This window comes from Apium graveolens, chromosome 3 (assembly GCF_009905375.1).
Source record: "Apium graveolens cultivar Ventura chromosome 3, ASM990537v1, whole genome shotgun sequence".
In the NCBI taxonomy this organism is placed as follows: Eukaryota; Viridiplantae; Streptophyta; class Magnoliopsida; order Apiales; family Apiaceae; genus Apium; species Apium graveolens.
The window spans coordinates 173,777,169-173,783,210 of NC_133649.1; the positions used below are offsets into that span (position 1 = coordinate 173,777,169).

The following is a 6,042-nucleotide window of genomic DNA, read 5'->3' on the forward strand; positions in this document are numbered from 1 at the left end:
ATATAGGGTGTGGAGTAGGTTAAATTAGATTAGGAGTGGGGTTGAGGGATAAAATCATGGGGTAATGGGAAAAGAATTCGTGGGTTTATGGGCTGTAATGGGTTTTTCTGTTTTTTTTTTTTTTTTTCTGAACTGTAAAAAAAATTTCTGGAACTCGACCCCTGCGCGGCCGCTCAGCATTTCTGCGCGGGCGCGCAGCAAGCTGCGCGGCCGCTCAGCATAGCTGCGCGGGCGCGCAGAGGGTCTCTGGAAAAAAAAAAATTCAGCCCCTGTTTTCTGATTTTTTTGTGTTTTTGGATAGGTTATTAACTTCTAAGGGTTCCTGTAACAACAATCCATGGGTTGCCTCCCACGCAGCGCTTCTTTTTCGTCATTAGCTTAACATTCCGTTCCTTTCTCACGTAGTCAACAAAATGGCACTAACCACCTCTCGGTTTGCCATGTCCCCATAGTAGTGCTTCAACCGCTGACCGTTAACCTTGAATGCTTGGTCCGAATCATTCTCAAAAATTTCCACCGCTCCATGTGGAAACACAGTTTTGACAATAAAAGGTCTAGACCACCTTGATTTCAACTTCCCAGGAAAAAGTCGGAGCCGAGAGTTAAATAACAGAACTTGTTGCCCTGGCACAAACAACTTAGGATGTAGCTTCCTATCGTGCCACCTTTTCACCTTTTCCTTATACATTTTGTTATTCTCGTATGCTTGAAGTCGGAATTCATCAAGTTCATTAAGCTGAAGCATTCTTTTCTTACCAGCTGCATCTAAATCCAGGTTCAATTTCTTCAATGCCCAGTAGGCCTTATGCTCAAGCTCCGCCGGTAGATGACATCCCTTACCGTACACCAACTGAAACGGTGACATCCCAAGTGGAGTTTTGTATGCTGTTCTGTAAGCCCAAACAGCTTCATCGAGCTTTAAAGACCAATCCTTCCTTGATGGACAAACAACCTTCTCTAGAATGCGCTTTATCTCTCTGTTAGACACTTTCGCTTGACCATTTGTTTGCGGATGATAGGCAGTAGCTACTCGATGATTCACATTATAACGCTGCATCATAGAAGTGAACTTACGGTTGCAAAAATGCAATCCTTCATCACTTATGATTACCCGAGGTGTTCCAAACCTTGTGAAAATTTGCTTATGAAGAAAATTTAGCACTGCCTTTGCATCATTTGTTGGTAAAGCTTTAACTTCGACCCATTTTAAGACATAATCGACTGCCAGCAAAATGTACTGATTATTGCAAGACGAGATAAAAGGCCCCATGAAATCGATTCCCCATACATCAAAGACCTCGACTTCAAGCATCACATTTAATGGCATCTCATCCTTCCTTGACAAATTTCCCACTCTTTGGCAACGATCACACCTTAAAACAAACTGATGAGCATCCTTGAACAAGGTGGGCCAGAAAAAACCTGCTTGCAGAATACGAGCTGCCGTTTTCTCACCTCCATAGTGTCCACCATAAACTGTGGAATGGCAGTCTCGTAATATCCCCTCCGTCTCACAGAACGGGATACATCTCCTGATGATCTGGTCAGCTCCCTGTCTAAACAAATATGGTTCATCCCACATATACCACTTCACCTCATGCAGAAACTTCTTCTTTTGCGCGGATGTCACATTGGGAGGCATTATATTGCTGACAAGATAGTTTACAATATCTGCAAACCATGGTTCTTCCTCCTGAATTGCAAACAACTGCTCATCCGGAAAAGATTCATTGATTAACGTCCTATCTTGTGAAGTAGAATCGGGATTCTCCAACCTAGAGAGATGGTCAGCTACTTGATTCTCGGTACCTTTTCTATCTTTGATCTCTAACTCAAATTCCTGAAGTAAAAGCACCCAACGAATGAGTCTCGGCTTCGAATCCTTCTTAGAAACCAGATAGCGAATAGCTGCATGATCAGTGAATACTGTCACTTTCGTACCAAGCAGATAAGATCGAAATTTCTCAAAGCCAAAGACTATAGCCAAAAGCTCCTTCTCAGTAGTGGTGTAGTTCAATTGGGCCCCATTTAAAGTCTTACTCGCATAGTAGACCACATGGAAGAGATTTTTCTTGTGCTGTCCCAGAACTGCACCTACCGCATAGTCACTCGCATCACACATCATCTCAAACGGTTCTGTCCAATCTGGTACTGTAATAACTGGCGCCGTGATCAAACTCTCCTTGAGAGTCTCGAATGCTGCCAAACATTCATCATCAAATTTGAAAGGCACATCTTTCTCAAGTAAATTGCACAACGGCTTAGATATCTTTGAAAAGTCCTTGATGAATCGCCGATAAAAACCCGCATGACCGAGAAAACTACGGATTCCTTTCACTGAATTAGGTGGGGGAAGATTTTCAATGACTCCCACCTTGGCCTTGTCCACCTCCAGACCTTTGCTAGAGACCTTATGCCCAAGGATAATGCCTTCACGCACCATAAAATGACATTTCTCCCAATTAAGCACCAAATTAGTTTCCACGCATCTTTTGAGTACGGCGCGCAGATTATTCAAGCATTCATCATATGAGTGTCCAAAGACGGAGAAGTCATCCATGAACACTTCGACGTTATTTCCAATCATGTCAGAGAATATAGCCATCATACATCTCTAAAAGGTGGCCGGGGCGCCACATAACCCAAACGAAACTCTACGAAAAGCAAATGTGCCAAATGGACAAGTGAAGGTAGTCTTTTCCTGATCATCTGGTGCAATACAAATCTGATTATACCCGGAATACCCATCCAGAAGACAAAAATACTCATGTCCCGCCAATCTGTCAAGCATTTGATCAATGAATGGGAGAGGGAAGTGATCCTTTCTTGTGGCTTTGTTCAATTTTCTATAATCCATGCATACTCTCCATCCTGTAACTGTTCGAGTAGGGATGAGCTCATTCTTTTCATTTGCGACCACAGTGATACCTCCCTTCTTAGGAACACATTGTACAGGGCTCACCCACGAGCTGTCAGAAATAGGATAAATGATGCCTGCATCTAGCCATTTCAGAATTTCTTTCTTCACCACCTCCTTCATGATTGGGTTCAGTCTTCGCTACTGTTCCACAGTTGGCTTACTACCTTCCTCTAACAGAATTTTATGCATACAATATGAGGGACTTATCCCCTTGATGTCTGCTATAGTCCATCCTATAGCCGATTTGAATTCTCTCAAAATCCTTAAGAGCTTGTCTTCCTCACTACCTGAAAGGTCAGCTGAAATAATAACAGGTAACGTAGATGAATCACCTAAAAAGGCATACCTCAAGTGTTCAGGTAATGGTTTGAGCTCTAAGGTAGGCGCTTCCTCTATTGATGGTTTGAGCTTCCCTTCAGCATTCTTGAGGTCAGAAGTACCAAGAGATTCAAATGGTATATCTAGCTTTCGCTTCCAGGGAGAAGTGTTCAGATATTGTAATTGCTCGTTGCTATCTTCATCATCACTGTCAAATTCCCCCACTAAGGCCTTTTCCAATGCATCAGACATTAGCATGTGATCGAGTTCCGAAGTAACTGCAGAATCAATCACATCCACTTTTAAGCACTCCTCATCTTCTGTAGGGAATTTCATTGCCTTGAATACGTTGAAGGTCACATCCTGATCTTGAACCCGCATAGTAAGTTCTCCTTTTTGCACATCTATCAAGGTACGGCCAGTTGCCAGGAAAGGCCTCCCCAAGATTATGGGAATCTTTTTATCTTCCTCAAAATCCAGAATAACAAAATCAGCAGGAAAGAAGAGCTTATCCACCTTGACGAGCACATCCTCAACTATGCCCCTTGGGTAAGTAATGGAACGGTCCGCCAATTGTAGCGACATGTATGTGGGTTTTGGATCAGGTAGGTCCAGCTTTTTAAAGATCGACAACGGCATCAGATTAATGCTTGCTCCCAAATCACAAAGGCACTTGTCAAAAGTTAGATTGCCAATGGTGCAAGGAATGGTGAATGCTTCCTGGATCTTTCAGTTTTGGTGGTAACTTTTGTTGCAGAACCGCGCTGCATTCTTCCGTGAGAGCAACGGTTTCAAGGTCATCCAGTTTCACCTTCCTTAAAAGAATAGTCTTCATAAACTTCGCATAACTAGGCATTTGTTCCAGAGCCTCAGCGAAAGGTATATTGATGTGAAGTTTCTTGAACACCTCCAGAAACTTCCCGAACTGTCTATCCAGCTTTTGTTGCTGCAATCTCTTAGGAAAAGGTGGTGGAGGATAGAGCTGTTTCTCCCCTGTATTAGCCTCAGGCAGAGTGTGTTCAACAGTAGTCTTCCTTGGTTCTGCCGCTTTCTCCCTTTGCTTAGATTCTTCATCTCGAATTTAGCTTCGACTTCTTTTGCCTTTTCAGCATTAGCTACTTTTCCAGACCTTAAGGTAATAGCCTTGACTTGCTCTTTAGCTTCCTTCCTGCCTGGTACTTCCGTGTCACTGGGAAGAGTGCCAGGTTGACGATTGAGCACTGCATTGGCTAATTGACCGATTTGATTTTCCAAGGTCTTGATAGAAACCGCCTGACTCTTGCACAACAGCTTAAGTTCCTCAAAATCAGCACTAGTAGGTGCAGCTGCACTTCCCTGTTGAGGATATGATTGTCTTGTAGCATACTGCTGTGGTTGCTGGAATCCAGGTGGGTTAAACTGTTTACTCACTTCTTGCTGATATGGTGGCTGAATAGCATTCTGATTATTTCCCCAGCTGAAATTTGGATGATTTTTGTTGTTAAGATGATAGGTCGCTGGCACAGGCTGCTGTTGTCGCTGATAATTATTCACATACTGAACAGATTCGTTGACAAGAGAACACTGATCTGTAGCATGAGAACCTGCACAAAGCTCACAAACCATAGCTATTTGATTAACTCCATACGTAGCCAAAGAATCAACCTTCATTGATAGCGCTTGGAGCTGGGCTGCAATAGCGGTGGCTGCATCAACTTCCAGAATACCTGCTACCTTGCCTGATGTCATCCTCTGAGTTGGGTTTTGATGCTCATTTGCAGCCATCGTCTCAATAAGATTGTACGCCTCAGTATAGCTTTTAGCCCATAAGGCGCCTCCAGCTGCTGCATCGAGCATGGGCCGAGATTGAGCCCCCAAACCATTATAAAAACCAGTGATTACCATCCAATCCGGCATTCCATGATGTGGACATTTTCTCAACATTTCCTTGTAGCGTTCCCAAGCCTCGCACATAGATTCTGTAGGTTGCTGTGCAAACTGAGTGAGAGCACTCCTCATAGCAGCAGTCTTTGCCATTGGATAAAACTTCACCAGAAACTTTTGCGCAAGATCTTGCCACGTAGTGATTGACCCAGCTGGTTCAGAATGTAACCAGTCTTTAGCCTTATCCCTCAGTGAGAATGGGAAAAGCCTCAACTTGATAGCCTCATCAGCCATGCCATTATACTTAAAAGTGCTGCAGATCTCGACAAAATTCCTTATGTGCATGTTGGGGTCTTCAGTTGCCGCTCCTCCAAAAGAAACAGAATTCTGCACCATCTGTATAGTGCCCGGCTTGATTTCAAAGGTGTTAGCTTGAATAGCCGGATGAAGGATGCTTGACTGAATGTCATCAATTTTAGGCCGAGAAAAATCCATAAGAGCTGGATCAGCTTGAACAATATGATCTCCCATGTTTACTGGTTCTTTCTGCTCAGTTCCTGAATCCGAATCCTCAAAATCTAACTTCTCCGGTGTATCAAGAACTTCGTCTTTCTCCTCAGCTGTATCTAAGGTCCTCTTGCGAGCACGAGAACGAGTTTGCATAAACGCACTAAAGTACCTGAAACACAACCGAAAAGAGTAATTAACTACTACGTCCTAATCACTGAGTCCTAATGACCAATGATGGTAAGTACATAAACTAAACAAATACGCCGAGTCCCCGGCAGCGGCGCCAAAAACTTGTTAGGGCGAAATCACGCACTAATATTCACGCAAGTATACGCGTTCGCAAGTAATATAGAATACTTTCTAGTTCGTTCCCTCAGAGACTCAGACTAAGTTATTGTCTAATTTAACTCACTCACCAATGTATGATTACT

At 43.3% G+C, this 6,042-nt stretch overlaps 1 non-coding gene across 1 annotated transcript; it reads left to right on the forward strand.

Moving 5' to 3' along the window:
• The first annotated feature begins 5,132 nt into the window (after positions 1-5,132).
• LOC141715521 (small nucleolar RNA R71) lies at positions 5,133-5,239 on the forward strand. Its single transcript, XR_012572280.1, has one exon. It is a non-coding gene; the product is annotated as a small nucleolar RNA R71 (small nucleolar RNA).
• The last annotated feature ends 803 nt before the right edge of the window (positions 5,240-6,042 follow it).